The sequence below is a fragment of the Lutra lutra genome, chromosome 16 (assembly GCF_902655055.1).
Source record: "Lutra lutra chromosome 16, mLutLut1.2, whole genome shotgun sequence".
In the NCBI taxonomy this organism is placed as follows: domain Eukaryota; kingdom Metazoa; phylum Chordata; class Mammalia; order Carnivora; family Mustelidae; genus Lutra; species Lutra lutra.
The window spans coordinates 38,114,159-38,137,024 of NC_062293.1; the positions used below are offsets into that span (position 1 = coordinate 38,114,159).

The 22,866-nt window shown below is 42.9% G+C and overlaps 1 protein-coding gene across 9 annotated transcripts in view; it reads left to right on the top strand.

Moving 5' to 3' along the window:
• The window catches only part of RFFL (ring finger and FYVE like domain containing E3 ubiquitin protein ligase), a 66,986-nt gene that overhangs the window by 5,704 nt on the left and 38,416 nt on the right, over positions 1-22,866 (top strand). The window contains exon 1 of one of the 9 annotated variants that reach the window (XM_047706120.1): positions 493-515. The exons of 6 other annotated variants lie outside the window; for them this stretch is intronic. The gene's annotated coding sequence lies outside the window, so the exon portion shown is untranslated. Of the gene's footprint in view, positions 1-492; positions 516-13,724; positions 13,863-22,058; positions 22,081-22,866 lie in introns of those variants that run through there. 2 more of the 9 variants (XM_047706121.1, XM_047706123.1) reach the window with 2 other exon arrangements.

Below are 22,866 nucleotides of genomic sequence, written 5' to 3' on the forward strand. Positions count from 1 at the left end.
GCCTTCCTTTAATAGTCTTCTTTCTCTCCATAGAATTAATGTATTAAGACACATAATTGGCTATTTAAGCATTCAGAAGAGACAATGTTTGGCCTTTACCCCGTGATGATATTTTTTCCCTCCATCTCTTTTGAGGCAATGTGTGTAATTTTTGAAACCCCTAAGTGTATTACACTTACATGAGGATGTGAACTTTTGCGAAGACTGGAGAATGGAGTGCTTTTCTCTGATAAGGTGTATTATGAAATTCCCTCCCCAAATCACTGCCCTGTTCTTTTTAGATCAGAGCATTTGCAGACCTGATGTGAGCGTGGAAAAGCTGTGATGCCTAGCAAATCCTCTGCACAATTTCTCTGTGATACGTTTCACAGAAATGGCTCTAAGTCTTCAGGAACAAGAAATTGCTCTCAAGGAGACTTTACATTTAATTACTCTAATCCGCACTTCATTTCCTGCAGGATTCTTGGAGAGATTCTCACCAGGCTGCCGATTTCACGGAGTTGTGGCTTATGCAGGTTTTTATCTCTTAAGGCTTCCAGTCTTTTTTTTTTTTTTTTTTAAATAGAAAGTGACCTTGGTCTGGTAATTTCTGCATTGTCCTCCCCTATAAAAAGATAAGCAAAACCGTCTTGCTCCCTCAGCAGCCTTTTTCAGCAGCTGCCCCTCATGCTGCTTATGAACTCCTAAAAAATTTCTGTTGAGCAAGTGTTACTTGACTTTTACAAGTTGGCCTTCTCCGGTGCTGCTGGTCAGGCCTCCATCTCCCAGTTTAACGTGCTCAGGCCTTTTCTGGAATTGCGTATCGAGCAAGGATTTCATTGTCTCTAGGTTGTGGAGTGGTCAGGGCTCCCTGGGACAGCCGTTTGTTTCCATCAGGCCAGTTCTAAAAGTAGGGGAAGCACACCCCCACTTGAACTACCAGAAGCCAGTCTGATTGCTGAAGACATTTTAACTGCCTTGATCCTCTTTAAAGAAATGCTGCCTAGTCATCCTGAAACTTAGAGGAAGGTGGGCCAACTGGAGGCTCTGCAGGGCTCTGAGTGGTTAAATGTAATTGGTTAGTAATCAGCACCATTGTTTATTTGCAACGCTGGATTATGTTAAAAGACTTGCAAGGAAAAAAAAAAGCTTTTCTTAAGTAAATGTCGAGTAGTCCTCTCCCTCCTCGTCCTCTTATGTTTTACTCTTCATTTGCTTTGGAAAATCTTTCCAGTTTCAGTCCAGATCACATGCATACAGACTTAAGGCATAGGAATCAATATATTTGATCCTCAAATACATAGGAAAGTGTGCTTGTTGTCCCTCCAGGATTTTCTGTGAATCTTTCCCTTCTGCTGCTGCTGCTGCTGCTGCTGCTGCTTTTTTTTTTCTTAAACGATTAAGACATCTGCTTGAGAACCAACCCTCATCCTGTTCTGCTTCCAGCCTTTCCCTAGGTCTTGAGTCAGTGGGGCCACAATGAATTAATTATACTTCCTCTGGACCATGCTAAATTATTATTTTACATGGTGTGGAAGAAGATTCACCAGAGCATACGCCTTTATTCGAAAATGCTGGACAAAAGGAGCATTCTAGTTTGGAGAAAGAGAGCAGAGTGTTTTCTAGGGCTGGCTTTAGCAGGAGTGGGTCAGCTGAAGTTCAGCTGGTTGGAGCAATCTGCAGTCAGAGATGGTTCTAGGAAGAGGGAATTGTTTTGGAACTGTTTTTGCAAATTAGCAGCCGTTGTTTGGGCATTTTGGATTTTTCAGAGGGGCGAAAAGGGAGAGTTAAGGGCAAAGGCTAATAACATTTTGTACAGTGGGCAGGAGGTCGGGAGGAATTTCGCAGGTGCTCGGACTTGCCCAGTCCACAGTGGAAAATTCTTAGTTTTTCAGTTTCTCTCACATCTGTCTACCTCTGTTTCTACCTTTTGGGCACTACTTGATTCAGGTACCATTCTTGGTCATTTTATTTACTGATGGAAGAGTTTGCTTAGTTATTCTGAGTGAGAGCTGAAATTTACCTTCACTAGTGTTTGCTATGGAACAGGTGGGTAGAGGGGTGCCAGAATATTCCCAGAGAGTTGGACAGAGGCTCCTCCACCTTCCTTACTGCCCTCACCATATGGTTGGACCCAGCCCTCCTGGTGACTCTGAATCATCCCTCCCCACTGGTAGGGTTCAGTGTTCCTACCTCTGGATTGTTGACATAGTTGCAGACGGGCAGCTTGATGAATAGCAACAGTGAGCCAACCAGTTTATGGAGGACATAAAAACGGTAGTAATTCTGCTTCACCTCCTAGGAATCCATCAGATTCCTAAATTTTATTTATTTGATAAAATTTTTCATATAAGACATGAACATGTCTTTTTTTTTTTCTTTAAAGATTTTATTTATTTATTTGACAGACAGAGATCACAAGTAGGCAGAGAGGCAGGCAGAGAGAGGGGGAAGCAGGCTCCCCGTGGAGCAGAGAGCCCGAAGCGGAGCTCGATCCCAGGACCCTGGGATCATGACCTGAGCCAAAAGCAGAGGCTTTAACCCACTGAGCCACCCAGGCACCCCTGAACATGTCTCTTGTACTACGGAAACTAATACTAAAAAGGAAGATACATTTGCAATTGTATCTCAGTTGGTTTTTATTTGAGATGCATGCTGTCCACACCTGCACTGTTACTTGTGGAAAAGCTCACAAACCACATCCTGAGATCTTTCTCCAAACATAAAAAGAAGCCACTGGTTTTATTCGGAAGGGATTGATACAGAACTCAAGAGTTCTGAATATCATGTCAAGAAAGCAGTTTTTGATGCCACAGAATGCAAATATTTAGCTGTACTTTGATTTACATTTGGTCTTCAACCAAACATTTTTTTTTTTAAACCTTTTTACCCAATGTGGGGCTCAAACTCACAACCCTGAGAGCAAGAGCTGCACACCACTGACTGAGCCAACCAGACACCCCTGCCAAATGCCATTTTTTTTAAATGGGGAAAATTTGGGGCACCTGACTGGCTTGATCTCTTAATCTTGGGGTCATGAGTTCGAGCCCTACCTTGGGTGTAGAGATTACAAAATAAATAAATAGGGGCCCCTGGGTTGCTCAGTCAGCTGAGTGACCCACTCATGATTTTGGCTCCGGTAATGATCTCAGGGTCCTGAGACCCCTGTGGGGCTCTGTGCTGAGCAGGGAGTCTGAGATTCTCAGTCTCTCTAAAATAAAAAAAACCTTTAAAAATTAATAAACTTAATAAGATGGGGGAAAGTTGAAATTTGTTGTTACATATCACAGATACTATAAAAGCATGTTAAAATATCTTTAAGTTTTAATACGCTGCTTTAAAAATATTCTTTACCTAAGATAATTTTTTAAATCAGGGATTACATACAAACTATGACCTTTTTTTATTCCTAGAAAGCATTGGTAACATCATCTAATGTGGATCTCAAGTTTTAGCATGCGCCAGAATCTCCTGAGCACTTGTAAAAAAATCCAGTTTCCTGATTCCTGTCCTACGCCTAGAGAATCAAGAGCATTTGGGACTGAAATTTGGGATTCCGATGGCAACAATCACGATGATGGTGGTGATAATGTTGAGAAACCCCAAAATTCAGAAATTGGGGGGCTGCCTTTATTTTGCAGAGGAGGGATTTAAGGCACTTTGAACAGCATTGTTCTGGGTGGTTCTGAGGACACTGAGATCATTTTCTTCCTTGTGCTACCTGTAAATGAAGCAACCAGCGGAGGACTCCCATTCCTACTTGGGGAGAGAAGTTCCATTGCCTGGTGATTTACTAGATCACAACCATAATTTTTACTACTTGGAGATTAGGTGAGGGATGCTTACCTTTAATATGCTTAAGAATAAGTCAATAGAACTTACCTTTGGTGCCTGTATCAGGAGTATTTTAGTATTTGACTAAATACTAAAAAGGAGTTTTCAACTTCTTGGCCTTTACTCACTGCTAATAAAGCCGCTTAAAGGTAGAAGACAAATAAAATTTGGGGGCATACAGTTTTGTTTTTTCTTTTGAGACACTGAAGTTTGTGTTTGCTTTATAGAAGCCTTTTGTAAGTAGCCTAGGAACAAGTATTATTAGTTTGTGTTGCTGTAATGTCAAAACGAATGTTGAAACAGAGCAAAGGGGGGAGTATCTGCAGGCTTTGCATCCTGGTTTAACTGCTTAGTTGGATAAAATGTCAAACTTGATAGATTATTGGAGCTGTTATTTTGGTGGTTAAACAAAAATGAAACTGTTGTGAGTGTTCGCAAACAACACTGCTCCCTGTGTCTTGGCTTTGCGCTAGAGAAAGTTTCAATTGTTCGGAAGCAATACTCCTTAGAAAATGCAGCTTCTGTGGCTCCAGGCACAGCTGTCTAAATTACCAGCTCTACGGGGGCCTTTGGACAAGCACTGTTGAACACTTTTGGAAACAATTTATGTTTCTGGTTCCAAAATGTCTGTGGTTGTTCCCTGAATAGTTGGGAAGCCTAGAAGTGGAGAAAGGTATGGCATTGTGTCTAGATTATTGAAGTCAAAACTTTTTTTTTAAGTGTCTCTAGAACAAACTCCCATCTTTGTGCCTGCAGCGGGGTGTGGTTTGGGGCTGTTAAGAGGATATTGACTCCTTGGGCCTGCTTTCCCCAGTTAGTGCCTGTTCTGGAGGATGGCATGCTGTCAGGCTGTGGACCAGCCTACAGAGATCGTTGGTTGTTATGACCTCGATGAGGAAAGAAGGATGGGGAACATGAGTGAGGGTACAGATGTTTTTGAAAGTGTATGCCTGCTGTGTGAAGCCTTGAATTTTCACTTTGAACATTTCATTTAGTAAAGGATATTATAAAACTGCCTTTACAAAACAGTCCCTATTGAAATCATATGTTGCCCGTGAGAGCTTGGGAAGCCTTAGGCGTGCTCCGCAGGGTTTATTTTACTCATTCCATTGTGTAAAATGATACTTTTTTCTGAATGGGGTTGTATGCATTCTTTGGTGCGAGTGAGGCGAAAGCTTCCTTGTGTCTAAAAGTAGGAGAGAGTTTTGTGTAGGACTGACAATTCTCTTGCTGTGTGATACTTGTCTTTGCGCCATACTTTACCTGTATAAAAATTACCAACAGTCATGTACTGGCCAGGTGCAGGGACTTGCCTGTAAGAACTTATTTCATCCTTCTAACAGTTTTATGAAGTGTAGGTACTAGTATTTGTGTTCCACAGATGTGAAAACACTGCACAGAGAAGTTAAGTGATAGGCCTAAGGCCACACAGTGTTGGAACCTTCTGGCTGTTAAAGCCAAACTCTCAACCACCAAGGCTCCAATGGCTTTACACTCTACTGGCTCGCCTATGATGATGACTTTTCAGAATAGGTCTTCAGAAGTAGATTCCAGTTCATAGAAGGGGTGGGCTTTGAAATTTTTTATACATGGTCCTCTTGTATGGAATGTGATTAGAAAGTGATATTAGCGGGACGCCTGGGGGGCTCAGTTGGTTAAGAGTCTGCCTTTGGCTCAGGTCATGATCCCTGGGTCCTGGGATCAAGCCCCGCATCAGGCTCTCTGCTCAGCGGGGAACCTGCTTCTCCCTCTGTCTGCCGCTCCCCCTGCTTGTGCTCTTGCTCTCTCTCTTTTTCTCTGGAAATTAAAAAAAAAAAAAATGGTATTAGTAATACTTGTTACATATTCTACTAGTTTTAGTTCTGTTCACACTGAAGGATGGCTTTATAGTTTATTCCTAATTCTAACATTACAATTGTATTTGATGTATAAACCAGTCACCCTTAAAAGCACATTTGGCTAAACAGCTGAAACATTGGCTTAGAGGAGAATGTATTGGTGGCAGTTCATTTTTCAGTTATTTTTTTCCTTGGGGGGGGGGTATGTCTTCCTGTTAGTTGGTAGGCCTTCCCAGTAAAGTGGCTTCTACACGAGATGTATAGATGTTCTGGCCTCCTCTTGTAAGCAATAGTGGCATAAATGGTGACAGACCACTTTTAGGAGGAAATCCTGATCAGTACAGAAAGTAAAACTCTGTTCTCTGGGCTTGAGACCTGGGTCCTGCTTCCCCTGCTCAGAGGCCCCGTGAGGACTGGCCCGAAGAAATCACAGAGGAAGCCTCCTTGGAAGTTTTTCTGCTAACCTCTCCCTCACATTTTGGAGACTACTCCTGAGACTTCTGTAAGAAAAGCTAGTTGTGGTCAGAAGCTGTCAAATGTGAGCTGCCCTGCCTGGTAACCCCGTCTTTCACAATTTCTTCGTCCAATTGCTGCAGTGTTCTGATGCTGCTGATTTCAAGCAGGACGCTTTCTGCTGAATGCTGAGCTGGAACCACAGCAGGGTTCACTCTGCGCTTGGTTACTTCTGCCTTTTGGCTCCTGACTCGAGGTTTAGATGCAAATGCAAAATAGTAAGAAATGTGCTTTGCTTTATACACTTTTCAACTTTCTGGGTTACCCCTGGTGATCGGACAGTGGAATGAGTAATTGCACCATTAGAGCCGTATCATCCCTAATCCTTGGCAACCAGCGATCTCTTCTCTCTCTCTTCCTCTCTCATTTCTTCATTTCTCAAGTGTTACGGAAATGGGTCATAACAATATGTGGCCTTCAGAGATCGGCATTTTTCACTCAGCCCTCTCTATCCAAGTTGTGTGTAGCAATAGTCCGCTCCTTTTTATGGCTGAATGGTATTCCGTGGTGTGAATGGACCGTAGTTTCTTTAACCGTTCACCTGTTGAAGGGCATTTTGGTGGTTTCCAGTTTGGAGCAATATCAATAAAGCCGTCTTGAACATTTGGGTACAGGTGTTTCGTGGACATGGTTTTTAATTTTTCTGGATTAAGTGCCCAGGAATGCAATTGCTGAGTCCGATGATAAGTATATGTTTAGTTTTTTAAAGAAACTGCCAAACGGTTTTCCAGAGTGGCTGTGCCATCTCACAGTCCCACCAGCAAAGTAGAAGATTCAGTTTCTCCACGTCCTTGCCAACTTTCGGTATTGTCACCATTTTTGATTTTAGCTTTTCCACTAGGTAGCATATCTGGTTTTTAAGTTCATCAGATCACTTGGTAAAACCGACCTGACAAAGAGCAAAGATTTTTGAGTCGCATATTGTTAGCACGCTGCAAGACTGCCTCTGTACACAGCATTCAGTGGTCTGTTGACGTGCTCTTTCGTCCCCCGGCTGTGAGAGAGGAAAGAGCGGGCGGCAGGAACTGTGAGCATGAGACCCCCTCCCTTTACCCGGCAGGACCTGGCACGCTGCTGCCGGTGATGGTGAACAAACAATACTATCCTCAAACTATGAATTTCTGGTAACTTCTTTAGAAATTTGCCTCAGTGAATATAGCTTTAAATATGCTAAAAATTTGGCTTAGAATGGCCCTACCAACTTGTTCAAATTGTTTCATTTTGTCAAGTGATCCTTATTTCTCATAATATTAATTAGCTTATACCGCTCATTTAAAAAAACTAAAATAGCACAGAAGTATACATATAAAGCAGAAGGTAAACATCTCCCTTACCAGAAGTAGCTACTATTAAATGGTTGTAGACTTTTTTTTTTTAAGATTTTTATTTATTTATTTGACAGACAGAGATCACAAGTAGGCAGAGAGGCAGGCAGAGAGAGAGAGGAGGAAGCAGGCTCCCCGCTGAGCAGAGAGCCCGATGGGGGGCTCGATCCCAGGACCCTGAGATCATGACCTGAGCCAAAGGCAGAGGCTCCAACCCACTGAGCCACCCAGGTGCCCCTAGACTTTTTTTTTTTTTTTTTTAAGATTTTATTCATTTATTAGAGGGCATGAAAGGAGAGAGGTCAGTGGGAGAAGCAGACTCCCGCCGAGCAGGGAGCCCGATGTGGGACTCGATCCCAGGACTCTGGGATCATGGCCTGAGCCAAAGGCAGTTGCTCAACCAACTGAGCCACATAGGCATCCCTCTAGACTTTTTTTCAAAAGACTTTATTTATTTGAGAGAGAGAGAGCCAGGGGCTGGGAGGCAGGGGCATAGGGAAGGAATCCTAAGCAGACTGCACGCTTGAGCACAGAGCCTGTTGGGGCCTTGATGTCACAACCCTGAGATCATGACTGGAGCAGAAACCAAGAGTGGGCGGCTTAACCGACTGAGCCACCAAGTCGCCCCAATGGTTCTAGACATTTAAGCTATATGTTTTGTATCTTTTTTTCCCTCTATGTGTATATGTGTATGTGTGTGTTTGTGTAGTCCCCAACTGCTGTTCTGTTAATGCTTTTTGTTTTCAGTGGAGAATGTATTATGGGCATTTTCCCTGTGCTGGTTTTTTGTTTTGTTTTGTTTTTAAGTGCTTCAGCCTGGGACAGAGTTGTATTCCTTTCTCTAACCCATTTTTTGTTCTTTTACAAAAGCGTTGAGATATACAAAATGTATTTTCTTCCTTGTTACATGGGTTTGGTCGAAATAAAGTTGTAGTTTTATTTGCAAGAAAATCAGTAAAATTCTGGCTGTTAGGATCTACCTATCTGCTCTATTATTAATAATGCAAGTCTGATTTTATGAACCTTGAGGAAAGCAAGAACTGTGAGCACAATAATCTTTGGAGAATGTACAGTCCTTTGGGTATTAGTCTATTCAATCAGGTGCTTAGTCAGATGGAGTGTTTTCTTAAGTGCTACTGAAATGCACAGTTCAGTCTTCCATTATTTTGATTACATTGATGGGACATTCAAGCTGTGCAGTCTTACCTTTTATTTCCCTAGCCTACCTAAGCCAGTTTGAAGATTAACTGTAGGTGAACAGGTAACCTTATCTACTTGGCTAGGAGTCACCCGTCCACATGAAACACATGTCAACAAAGGCCCCCTAGGCTTGGGAACCTGTGAGAAGGTCACTTAATCTTGTGGCATTTCTAATGGAAACCAACGTGAAAAGTCAGGAAGTCTGATTTATTGGAGGCAGGGCATGAGTATGGGAGGTGGCCAGGAGTAGAGAGAAAGAAGAGAGTGTGTGTAGATGTATGTGAGGAGAAGAATCCAGAGGTAATACAGTAAAGAACTGTGCATTCAGGAAATCTTCAGAGTTGAATGCTGGAATCTTTTGTTCTGAGAGGGTGGGTGGTTACTGGGGAATAGGGCCGGAGCTTACTAATCACTTCATTATGCGGCTTTGGGAGTTGTTTAGGTGGGGGACTTGGATGACAAGGGCCTTTCCCTGCCCGTCTGTATTAGCAGCTCAGGGGAAAAAAAGGAAGAAATAGTTTCGTATAGAAAGTTACACGTCCAGCAGTTCCAAGATTTCTGTTGCCAGGTTTCTAAAGTGCACTCCCCAGGATGGCAATTGGGTCATGTCGCTGACTCCCCGCCCCCCCGTCTTAATAGGGCCTCAGCCTGTGTCCTGTCACCTTTGGACTCTCCCTTTTCCTGCAGGCTCGCTGCTTTTTCAATTCCCTGACATTTAGGGATCTAGTATTTCACAGTGCCTGAGGTAAGCAGTTGCTGTACCCTTGATACTGGATACCTTTCTGAACTATTACACTGTAGCGGATAATTGGGTGGTCACAGTTAAGTTATAGGACAGGTTCTGGTACCTGTACCAGCGGGGACAGACTCTCTTCTCCTGCCCTCACACAGCTGTGGGGAGAGCAGGGGTTGCAGCAAAGTGCTGTGAGGCCGGTTGAGCCTTATGCAGTGCCAGTTCCTACCCTACATCTGAACATGAAAGTGGCTCGTTAAAGATTAAAGGCACTGCCTGGTCCTTCTTGGCCCCAGGATGGAATGATCCCCACCATGGCGACAGCCTCTGTCTCCCAGGAGAGGCCATTTTATACAGGAGGTTTGTGCTTCCAAATGTTACAGTGAGCCTGCTTTGGCTGATACTGTGGTGATAAGATGGCATTTGGGTACTCCGAAGACATATGAGCTATATAGCATCCCATGGTTTGAATTTCTGGGCAAAACTGCCTCATCAGGAAGTCAAAAGCCTCTACTTTCAACCTGCACCTTTGGGGAGGTTTTATCCCTTCTTTTATTTGAGTATTCTGTTGAGTCAAGTGAACTTTAATTTTCACAGCCATAAAAATTCCATTAAGCCCCTTGTACTGCATCCCAGGTGTGAAAATGTCTCCATATAATGACTGTGGGTGACAGCTAAAATCCTTAAGAGTAGTTAGGATAATTGTCTCTGGAGGCTTGAAGAAAATAATGGTCCAGTTGACAAAATAAATACAGTTCAATTGTTATGTTCTTGGCTGTTCTTGTGGGTAAGGGGACTAGTGTCCAAGAGCTTCTCAGACTACTGCTCATTTTGGTGGTCTTTGAAATAAAACTTTTCATTTTGTAAACAGTGCTCAGGGAACATAGCTGTATGACCATTCTCTCAAAATATCCAAGGCCACCTGCATCAGAATCACGTGGGAGAGGGAGTTCTTTATTTAAAATTCTGATTCTGGGGCCTTTCTCTGCATTCGTGCTAATTCAGAATGTCTGAGGGACTGGGATGGGAAATAATCATTTTTAATAAGCACTTCTGTTGATTGTTAAGTACCCCTAGAGTGGATTGTCGAGTATCCTAAAATTTACTTTATTTCTCATATTTAATTTCTGTGATTTATTAGATGATAGATGTTTGGTTGATGCTCATTTGTCTTTTTCGAAGAGGAGGTACTCTAGTTTTTTGAAAAAAACGTAAGATCCGACAACTCCAAGGATTAGAATTTGGCAATGTCCGTAAGTCTCCACAAGGAGAGACAGCCAGCCACTGGTTCCTGAAAACTTGGATTCATCAAGTTAGCTCCTTCTCAGTAAGAAAAAGGATATGGACATAAATAGGATTAATTTGTTGAACAGAATAAATGTGCAGTATCATTTAGGATGTTGGGGAGGGAAAAGTAGGTAAAAGGGAGATGTTAAGAAGAAAGAGTGAGAAAGGGGAAAGATTAGTTCATAAATGGTAAAAACTTTTAAATTAACCCAATTTTAAATTACTAATATTTGAATATGTGTTTCTTGCAAAAATAAAAAATTCAAATACTCATAAAGCTAAGAATACCTCCTTGATCTGTTCCCACCACAGCTCCCTCCCTAGTATGTGTATCGTCCCATTATCTTTTTGTATGTATTTGGTAATTTTCCATGGATTTGGAAGACTACAGAATCATGAGATGTGAATATTTTTATTTCTCTTTTGACACCTGCTTACTGTTTATAATGTTAAGATCTCTTGCAGGAAAAAAAAAAGTAGCCTATAAATGGCATTACATATTCCTCTTCAAGAAAAACAGTGAGTATGAGTGTGTGCAAGTTTTATACACACACTTTAGTGATATTTATATCTCTTATGACCACCCATAAAATGTACCTTTAGGTGGGTGACTTGTCTGAGTTTTAAGATAATGCATTGAGAGAAATTACTAAGCACAAAGCCAAATTATTTTTCTTATTTTCATATAGGTTCATAGTCTCATAGTTTTCATGTAACCTCACATGTACCTGAGTCATTTGCTCAGATTTAGCCTCTTTTTAAAGCCCTAAATCAGTGTAATCCTCAGCCTTTCCAGCCTAAAAGAAGGAACTGGGATGGGGTATGGTTATATTTTGGAGAAAAAGATGGGAACTGTACAGAATCCAAAACAGGGAAATGATAATCTGCAACAGTTCTTCTCACCTGCTAAATGGTGTTTATTTTAGCAGAATTAGGAAATTCTGATGCTTCTGGCTCCTGTATTTTTCTTTATATAATTCACATTTACTTCCCGGCCACAGTACTATCTGAATTTTCTCTTCCTTATTTAAAGTTAACTAAGGGGCGCCTGGGTGGCTCAGTGGGTTAAGCCGCTGCCTTCGGCTCGGGTCATGATCTCAGGGTCCTGGGATCGAGTCCCGCATCGGGCTCTCTGCTCAGCGGGGAGCCTGCTTCCCTCTCTCTCTCTCTCTCTCTCTGCCTGCCTCTCTGTCTACTTGTGATCTCTCTCTGTCAAATAAATAAAATCTTTAAAAAAAAATAAAGTTAACTAAGGGGCGCCTGGGTGGCTCAGTGGGTTAAAGCCTCTGCCTTCGGCTCTGGTCATGATCCCAGAGTCCTGGGATTGAGCCCCGCATCGGGCTCTCTGCTCAGTGGGGAGCCTGCTTCCTCCTCTCTCTCCGCCTGCCTCTCTGCCTACTTGTGATCTGTCTAATAAATAAACAAAATCTTAAAAAAAAATAAATAAAAATAAAGTTAACTAATATATAGGACGTGCCAGAAGCTTCTAACAATAATGGGTTTTTTCAAAAGAGGTTTCCTATTTGTCCGTTCTGTATGTGTCTTGAGGGTTGCCCCATATTAAAATGTTTGTGACTTATCATCAACTACAGAAATTTTTTTTTTAAGTGTGGTCCATGAGATAACAGTTGCCAACTGCTCTAAAGATGTCTTTATCATTTGAAAAGAACTAATTAACACATACTGTAGGAAAACTTTAAATACAGCCATTTCCTGAAAAGGAAAACACTAAAAGGGAGGAATAAAAGAGGGAACATTTTATGAAACCTTATAAAAGCTCAGTGTGACTATCCTACTGGAATAATGTAATTAAGGGGAATTAAGCCAGTTGTATAAATAACTTTTTTTTTAAACTAGCCCCTTGAAAAGGAATAGAATTAAGTAGCATAGTTTTTAAACACAAATTCTGACAGTCTGCATGTACATTTTAACTAACCTAATAACATTTATTGAGTGACAAGCTGAGTTGGCAGCTACACCCAGAGTTCACGCTGCAGGGGACCTACCTTGAAGAATGGACAGGGCTAGGTGTGGTGGCCTTGAATGCCCATGCTGAGGAAAAGCTGATGGCCTTGGGAAGTTTTGAGCAGGGAGCAGAAGGATCTGATGTGAACTTTAATGTTTCTTTCTTGTCTAATGAAAAACAAAACAAAAAAAAAACCCACATAAAGCAAGGGCTTAATCTTTTGTTTTCTTTGTATAGCACCATTCTAGCCGGTCAGGGCAAATTCAATAATAATTAATAGCTGTTGATGAGCCAGTCATTCTAGAATTGATTTTTTTAATAAGCTGGCCAATAAATGAGAATCGACACAGATTTAGGGATTTTCCTTTTAAAAGCAAGTGTTAATACAGTTTTCAGAGACTCCTGGATTCCTTAAGCATCCGGTAGGTATGCTGGTGGATAATGTGGCTTTAACTGTGTGTGGCAGCTGATTAAAGCCTTCACTTACTTCTGTCTTAATTAGAGATTCTGCACTGTCTAGGGAAATAGAGAGGTCAGGGATGGCCTAATGGGGAAACAGAAAGGGGAGCCTGGTTAAAGCTGACAAAAATTCACTCGGGTGATTTGACCAACTAGCGATGACCGGGCAAGTTTCTCAATTCCTCTGACCCAGATGTTCTAATAATGCAAAGTGACTTCTTTATCAGCCTCTCAGGGGAGATCTTCAAGGCTGTGAACCTGCTACCTTCAGTAATCTTGCTGTCCTGAGCCCCAACCTGTTCTCAAATGAAATTTCAGAATGTGACCCCTGGAGCCTTCCAGGTAAGGGCTCCAGGGTCCGCTGAGCAACCAGCAAGAGGGGAGTGAGGGACCAGCCCCCATTAGTCAGCACTCCATTTAAAAAAATCAGTGGGGCACCTCTTCTTTTCTGAGTTGCGGTTGATTGCGTTGGCTCCGGCTGGGTTGTTTGGGAAGCAGGAGTTTGCCTCGCATGAGTCAGCACTGCCCCGGGTAAACTGCCTGCTCTGTTGCAATCTTGCTTACTTACCAAAGACACGTCCCCAGGCGGCACCATTCACTTTGCCTGAAAGCTGCTGCTGTTGGTTCCTGAGATGAGCTCATCTGAAATGGCTCCAAGGACCTCAGCGGCAGGAACTGGAGGCTGCTTGCTCTCTGCTGTGGTAATGTTTTGAAACAGGCAAAATCAGGTAACCCCAGACTGTTTTCTCTTAGTTTTATTAGCTAGACTGAGCTGCAGGAGGAATGGGAAATCCTTTGTCTTCAGAATTGCCTCAGCAGTATGGGTATCTTAAAGTCAGTCCCTTAGGCCTTTAGAAGAGGTCTTGAGGGGGAAAGTTTCATTTCATTTGGGATCTGGATGTGGTTTTAGTCCTAAGTAGACCATTTATCATAGAAACCTTAGAGAAGACAAACATATCAGGTTTACAGCTTTTATCCATCTTTTGCTCTTGTATTTTCTGTCCTTTTTTGTGTCTTGTGAGAATTAGTTTAGTCAAACTAAACCATTATTAAAGAAAGAGAGAAGCAAATGTATTTTATTATCTATCTAATCACTGGAATATTGAATTTTAGGGAAACACTGTCTTATCAGCAAGTTTCCATATTTTTCTCTGAGGTACTATGAAGAACCTCCCCTCATCCCTAATTCTGTTCAGACTACTGCTCTATCTCCCTCCTGCTCTTCACTTTGAAACTTTTTAACACTTAAGCCTCACTGCTAGGCAGTTGCCCCTCTCAGAGTTTGCTTCTGCTCCTTACAGTTCCCCTCAGATGGCCCATGTGTTCTTTTACCCCAGGCCTTTACACCAGCCAGCTCTCTCTAAAACACCCTGCCCCAACTTCACCTGGCTGGCTTCAGAGCCAGTCATTTCTTCCATGGAGTCTTTTCTTACTCACCAAGACTGGATGAGTACATAGGACAGCACTGTTTACTCTGATCAGAGCGTACGTCAAGAATCAGTGTCTGTTTTGTTAGAATGATATCCATGTTCCTTGGGACATGGTTGGTTCTCAGTAAGGGTAGAATGAGGAGGAACCTATATTGTATACATCTTCAACTCTGATTCTCTTATCAACCCTTTGTTATTTTGGCTTCTGCCCACATTACTTTACTCATGTTTTCCTAAAGATCATAAGTAAACTCCAGATTACCAAACCCAATGTTGTGGTTTCAGCCTCCACCTTACTTAATCTTGGCCTGGCATGTCGCACTGTGGGGCCATTCTTCTTTCCCCCAGTGACCCTCTTCATCTGGCTTTGAGGTTACCTTGTCTCTTCTGAGTTTCCAGAGTATCCTTCTATTATTTCTTTGCATTCTCTTTTGGCTATCCCATAAACGTTGAGAGGCTCCAAGACTTCACCTTGGGCATCTTTCCACTCTTCCCTCGCCTCCCCCCACCATCACTTACTCCAAGGATCTCAAATAGGCCCGTAAATTCAGCTATCCTCAGTATGTTTAGTAGTCCAGCTGTCTCTCCCAAGCTTCAGATCTTTATTTCCAACTTGATAAACTTTACCCAACTTGAAAAACCTACCAGAGTGTTCAAAAGGCATCTAAAATGGCATACATTATCTTCCCACCGAGGACCAGTCAGCTGCTTCTGTTGCTGTAGGTTTGAACTCTGTTAATGATGTCCACCAGGTCTTCCTGTTCATTGTTTATGCCTCACATCACCTAAATATGCTAAGTCCATGGTTGCTAAGTGCTTTTTTTTTTTTTTTAAGATTTTCCTTATTTTTTTGACAGAGACACAGGGGGAGTGGGAGAAGAACAGTCTTCCCATGGAGCAGGGAGCCCGATGCAGGACTCAATCCCAGGACCTGGGATCATGACCTGAGCCAAAGGCAGATACTTAACGACTGAGCCACCCAGGCACCCCTCTGCTAAGCGCTTTTGATGATGTTACTGGAGTACCGTTTGATCGATGTGTGGCTTTCCTTCATTCCCACTGTATTGCCTTAATTTACTAGACATTTTGTTTAACCAGCCCAATGTCTTCAAATTTTGTGTGTGAATACTTAGAGACAGCACCTGTACTCTCAAAGATTACAGGTAACCATTCTCCCAGATGTTAAAGACTAAAGATGTCACATTTTACCCACTTTGCCTCCAGGAATTTGAGTTTGTAACTTCTGGTTGAGAGCCTTATCAAATCTTCTTTTTAAAAACTATTTATTTATTTGTTTGTCTGTTTGTTTATTTTTACATAACCTCTACCCCGCAGTGTGGGGCTTGAACTAGACAACTGGACAAGAACAAGAGTTGCATGCTCTGCTGACTGAGCCAGCCAGGTGCCCCCTCCATCCAGTCTTGACCGGGCTTTACCACCCCACCTTAGGTCTTTCTCTGCTCCCGTCCCCTCCACGTTGTTGCCAAAGTTATCTTCCTAAAGGCCCAGATCAAATGTTCTCATTCTCAGGTTTTCAGAGTGCCATTGGATTCCTGTTTTCTACTTAGCTTGACAGGTAAAGCCCTTTACAATGTCACCCTGTCCTACTTGTTACTGTTACCCGGCTTACCTCTCTCCTTTCCCCAGTCATTTCTCTCCTCTCCATCCTCACCGAATTTCTCCCATCTTCCCAGTCTCTGGTTATAGCATGTTGTTCTAGGTGAAGTGGCCTCACCCTCTTGACTCACAAAGTACTCATCCCCCAGGAAACTTATTCATATGCGAAACCTTCCCTGCCTTCATCAAGTAGAGTTAGAGTTGTTCTCCTTATTTGGACTTCCACAGCACTGTCTGTTTCTTCTAGTAGACTGTTCCTTCTCTACACCTGCTCCCTGGCCTAGAGCCCAACACTATCAGACAGTGGCTGAAGTGGGTCCCCAGTGTCAAACCATTAGTCCAAACATCTTTATTAGTCTTGGCAGTATTAGAAAATTTGTAAGCTGGGGCGCAGCGCCTGGGTGGCTCAGTGGGTTAAAGCCTCTGCCTTCGGCTCAGGTCATGATCTCGGGATCCTGGAATCGAGCCCCGCATCGGGCTCTCTGCTCAGCGGGGAGCCTGCTTCTCCCTCTCTCTCTGCCGGCCTCTCTGTGTACTTGTGATCTCTCTCTCTCTGTGTCAAATAAATAAATAAAATCTTAAAAAAAAAAAAAAGAAAGAAAGAAAATTCGTAAGCTGTCTTGTTAGGTGGCATGTTTTTAGTTTCTGTTTGGTGAACCTGAGCCCGTGGTGCTATTCCATATATGTCACCTGAAATCATCAGGTTACCATTCAAAGTTAATTTGAAGATTTATTGGGCTTGATGAAACTTAGTTCCACATTATCACCTAACATTTTTATAATACTTTACAGAATTATTTCCCTTGTGTCATTTTATTTGACACCTACAATATTCTGTGTTGGGTAGGTTTTATTATCCCTATTTTACTGGTGATTATAAAGCTACTTTTGACATTGAAGTATACATTCAGGTAAGACTTCAGAGAGACAGCATGTTTTTACATTGCGTTAAGCAACTGGTTTGTCTCTTTGTAGTTAAATACACCCTATTGGTTTCTACAGAAAAGGTGCCTTTGCTCAGTAGGCAAGTGCTAAAGATCTTGCCTTTTATAAGGCCACTTTACCATCGAAGTAGAAGGAGGTACCCAGAGCCTTCTGACCTACAGAAAGGCCTTGAATGTGCTTAGAGACCTTGATTGAAATTAATGGTGTGCCTTCCAATCTCAAGCTTTTCTTTTCTTTTCTTTTCTTTTTAAAGATTTTATTTATTTATTTGACAGAGAGAGATCACAAGTAGACAGAGAGTCAGGCAGAGAGAGAGAGAGAGGGAAGCAGGCTCCCCGCCGAGCAGAGAGCCCGATGCAGGACTCGATCCCAGGACCCCGAGATCATGACCCGAGCCGAAGGCAGAGTCTTAACCCACTGAGCCACCCAGGCGCCCCCAACCTCAAGCTTTTCTATCATGCTTCAAATACCTAGAATTTATTAAAAACATATTTCAATAATGGTGTGTCAGACCAGGTTGATGAGTGAAGGGAGTCAGCACAAGATAGAGTAAGTGGAGTGTTAAGAACCCAAAAGGTTTCATGGTAATTTCAGTAAATGGTTACATTTGTAGGGTAATAAACTTTTGTGGAATTGGATTATGGAAAGATGAACCATAAGGGCTAGGAAATAATCTCTGTTAAGTACTGGCATGTGGCATCTAGTTTCTGTCATTCTCTTCCCCACCCCTGCCGCCCCAATACTTGAGAGGATAAAAATGATTAAAAAGTTTAAAAATAAGTCCTATCATTATAAGTTTTTTTTTTTTAAAAGATTTTATTTATTTATTTGGCAGAGAGAGACCACAAGTAGGCAGAGAGGCAGGCAGAGAGACGGGGGGAAGCAGGCTCCCCACTGAGCAGGGAACCCGATGTGGGGCTCGATCCCAGGACCCTGAGATCATGACCCGAGCCGAAGGCAGAGGCTTAACCCACTGAGCCACTCAGGCGCCCCTCATAAGTTTTTTAAAAAAGGAATGATTTTAGCCTACAGAAGGAAAAGCTAAGGGATGGCTCGATTACCATCTTCAAGTATAAGAATAGTTTTTGCCGGGGGGATTTTGACTAACTGTTCTTCCCGTACTTCAAAGATTTAAGAGGACATGGGCTTAAATTGAAGGGGGAGAAATTGTAATGAATATGAAGAAGAGTTTCTTGGTCATCAAAGCTGGGAAACAGTTGAATGATTGCTGAAAGTGAGTTGGATTTCTGACTATTTCAGTATCTACCAGTGTGTAGCAAATCATCCTAATATGTTTAGTAGCTTCAAATGACAGCCATTTTATGGCTCATGATTCTGTGAATTGTAATACAGGGAAGAAGGACATACTGCCTTGCTCCAGGTGATTTCATTGGACTGGGAGCTCCAACATGGCTTCACTCAAAACACATGGGTTTCTGTGCTAGCTGTTGGCTGAGACATCTTGGTTCTCCTCCCTGAGGTTGGACTCTCTCTTGGTCTCTCATCAGTCATTAATCAATATGGGGTTCCTTTTACATGGTGGTTGACTTCCAAGGCAGCCATAATGAAAGCTGTAGGGCCTCTTAAGACCTAGGCCTGGGAGTCCTTCATTATCACTTTCCTCATTCTTTTGGTTGAAAAAGTCACAAATGTAGCCCACGTCGAAGGGGAGGGGACACTTCGGGAAGGGTAGAGTATCAGTGTCACACTGCTAAAGGCCATACAGTATGGTTGAGATTATTGTGACCAATTTGGAAAGAGTTTATCATGTTAACCTTAGGGATATTTAATGAGAGACTAATTGATACATGTTTATTGAGTAGATAGTTTAGGCATTTGATTTATAAACTTGGCTGCATATTAGAGTTGTCTGGGAGATTTTTACAAGCATGGTTTCCATAGGTACCAGACATGTTAATTAATCCATGTCTCCTGGGGGGGCGGTGGTGGCACCTGAGACACTCTATGTACTTTTTCTCAGGTGACAGTAAAATGAGGATAGAGGTTGGGGAAGGGGACAAGACTGATTCTGATAGGTATAATATGTAAGGCAGAATGGTAGGTGCCTTAAGATAGGCCTGCTGATCTCCTTTTGCTTCCAGGACCTGGCTGAACCCTCTGCCTGGCAGGTTCTACCCTCTAGTCTGCCTAGGTTAAATTCTGTCTCCTTGGGGCGCCTGGGTGGCTCAGTGGGTTAAGCCGCTGCCTTCGGCTCAGGTCATGATCTCAGGGTCCTGGGATAGAGTCCCGCATCGGGCTCTCTGCTCGGCAGGGAGCCTGCTTCCCTCTCTCTCTCTCTGCCTGCCTCTCTGTCTACTTGTGATCTCTCTCTGTCAAATCAATAAATAAAATCTTTAAAAAAAAAATTCTGTCTCCTTCAATCAGCACATCATTAAAGGAATGTTTTTTGATGCCTCACATTTTTTCTTCTAGTTTCTAGCACTTTTTCCTTTGTAGCATTTTGTAGGTTATAATTTTTATAATTTATAACATTTGTGTGATTATTTGATAGAGAGTAGACAAAAATATGTCTGCTTTGCTTTCTGGTATCTAACACAGTACCTGCCTCATAAAAGGCATTCAGTAAGTGTTTGATGAATGAATAACTGGTTGATTGAATGCATGAATGAATGAAGTGACTTAAATTCAGTTTTAAAGAGTGGTTAGAATTGTGGACAGGTGGAGCAAATGAATAGGAAATTCATGGTTTTGAAGTGGAGATGTGGTTTAAACTGCTTGTGTAAGTTCAGAAGGTGGGAGGAACTGGTTTGGGAAGAGAAGAAGGGTTTGGTCTTAAGTGTACTTGCTATGCTAAATTCAAGGTACAGATACCCATCTAGCAAGCATTTAGAAACGAGGTGCTGAAACTGAAGGGTGAGACTGATTCTGGGTATTTCGACTGGGAGTTCTCTGACGAAAGGCTATGGAGTCTATTCATTCAACAGTACTCATTGAGCTCCCACCATGTGCCAGACAACTGTGTTATAGGGCAGGGGAGCAGAGGTCTGGCTGATAAGGAGCCAGCTTGGTGAAAAGAGCTGTGGAGAATGTTCCAGGCAGGAAGGGAACCACAAGTGTGCAGACCTTGGGGGCAAGGAGTAGTCTTTTTATTTTTGAGAAACTGAAAGGTGGACTGCCAAGGTATTACAGTGAAGTGAATAGGGGTGGGGTTGGGGGCAGCATGAGGTAAAGCAGGAGTGGAAGTTAGGGCCCACATCACATGGGGCCTTTGTGGGCTATATGGGGAGTCTAAGCTTTACCAGAAAAGCATGATGGGAAGCCACTGAAGGTTTTAAAGTAGGAGAGTAACAAGCGGTCAAAGATTATCCTGACTACTGTATGGAGAAAAGAGCAGCGAAGAGGAGGACCAGTCAGGAGGTGTGTGTTCTAGTTCTTGAGAAAGATAATAGCACATAGAGCAGAGTATGGCACTGTATATGAAGAGAATAGGATATTTGCGGGATAGATTTAATTTAGTTTTTTGAGAGGGAGCACATGCGCATGTGCAGGAAAGGTGGGCAAAAGAAGAGGGAGAGGGAGAATCCCAAGCAGGCTCCACGTCCAGTGCAGAGCCCACCGAAGGGCTTAATCCCGCGACTTTGAAATCATGACAAGCTGAAATCAAGAGTTGGACACTTAACCGACTGAGCTACCCAGGTGCCCCTAGATTTTAAAAGAACCAGGTAGAATTCACTAGAGAAGGAAAGAGTGGTAAGTACAGAGCCCTAGGGGTTACTTAGGGACCAAAAAGAAGAACCCAGGGAAAGACAGGGAGAAAGGTTGGTCTTTGAAGTCAAAGGGGAGTCGAGCTTCTGCACTTTCAGTGGAAAGGGAAGGGGAAGAAGGGGCCTGCAGGATGAACATGGGTAGGTCACCTGTGTCTGGGACTGCAGGGAAGTCAGGAAGGTGGAGGACTTGGGAGAAAGCCATGCATTTAGCCGTCAGAAGATCTCTGAGGACGTTGGAGAGGGCTTTTGGTGAAGCGGAGTAGAGTGAGCAAACACATGTGTGACCTGTGGGTGAAGGAGGGTACCACTGCTTTGTGGGGGAAGCAGGGAACCGAAGAGAAGGGGAGAAGCTGAGAGCTTGTTTGTGCAGACCTGCACAGAGAAGCAGGTGTGCGGAGGCTGACGTCTGCTGAGCCCCGACCCTGTGTCCGTCCCCGTGCCAGGAACCGCCCCGAGTCTACTCTCTCTCTTTGTGTCTAAACAGGGTGCCTAATAGTACAGTGACTCCCAGAATGAATTTCCAGATTTGAAGGGTATGTAAGACCTTACTCTGGGGTATGGGAAGGAAATACTAGAACTAAGTTTTTCCTCTATTTTTATCTTTCTCTTTGAAATTTCTTTTTAGTACTAGGTTTTAGATAGTACAGTAGCACCATTTGTACAGTAGCACTTGCCTAATTTGCTGTTACATGTAGAGATGTTGGAGATGTGCTAATTTTTTTTTTTTTTTAACTGATGGTCAGAAATGGTGCTCTACTGGTCTAGTGAATAAAGGGGAATGTTTGAGATGAAAGGGAAATACGAGGGAGAAAGGAGGAGGGGAAACCAACATGCCAAGTAGTTGGACATTCTTTTAAACCTTTTCAAAACCCTGTGGTGCTCTTGCCCCCATTTTGCACACAAGAAACTTGCCCAAGGTCACACAGCTAGGTAAGTGCTAGAACTGGAATTTGAAGCCAGGTTGGTTTTACTTGAAGGTCTTATTATCTCACTTACTTCCCCCTTATTCGCCTCCTCTGCTTGATGCTCTCTCATATTTTCCCATTTCACTCTCAAATATTAAAACACTCATTTGCAGCGGAGGAACCGGAGGCAAAGGTGAAACGGTTCATGGTCTCACATCTCATGTAGGGCACCAGTTGGACTCCTGATCCCTGATTCCCACGGCGCCACCACTGCCTCAAAATAAGTAGTTGGACCCCAGCCGAACTGCTTTGGTAAAGTAGGTGAGGAGGTTTCTAGTTGGGGGGCGGGGAGCGCCTGGATGGCTCAGTGGGTTAAAGCCTCTGCCAACTGTTCAGGTCATGATCCCAGGGTCCTGGGACTGAGCCCCACAGCATCGGGCTCTCTGCTCAGCAGGGAGCCTGCTTCTTCCTCTCTCTCTGCCTGCCTCTTTGCCTGCTTGTGATCTCTGTCTGTCAAATAAATAAATAAAATCTTTAAAAAAAAAAAAAAAAGGAGGGGAGAGGGGCTGAGATTACACATAGTAGAAAAGAGTCATGACTCAGATCCTACTTTTTGAGCACTTTGTGTTGTTAAGGGCTTGCATTAATTACCTCATTTAGGTTCTCCATTTTATGGAAGCAGAAGTGAAGTGAAGCACCTTGACGGAGGTCACAGAGGAAGACTGTGAGTTCCGTCTAACTCTAGGCCCCATGTCCTCAACCCCGCGCAAAGCTGCTCTTTGGAAAGTTGCTGTGGAGTCATCAACTAGAGATGAATAAAAGACTTCGGAGCCCAGTGGTGGCTTGGTCCCAGTTGTATGAATTTGCTGGGCACCCAATCCATAAAGTCTTCTGACATTTCTGTAATACTTGGTAGCTTAGGTGTGGAAAGGCTGGGGAGTTAGAGGGGAAGAAAAACGTAGAATAAGAGTTCAGTAAATCAAAAGAGTTTAATAAATCCTGCCTCAGGGTGTAGAGCTGGTGGACTTCAATGGATTGTGTTGTTCAAGAAAGCTGTGTTTGAAATTCATTTTTATAATAAATGTCGTACTTCTGTTTGATGCAAGG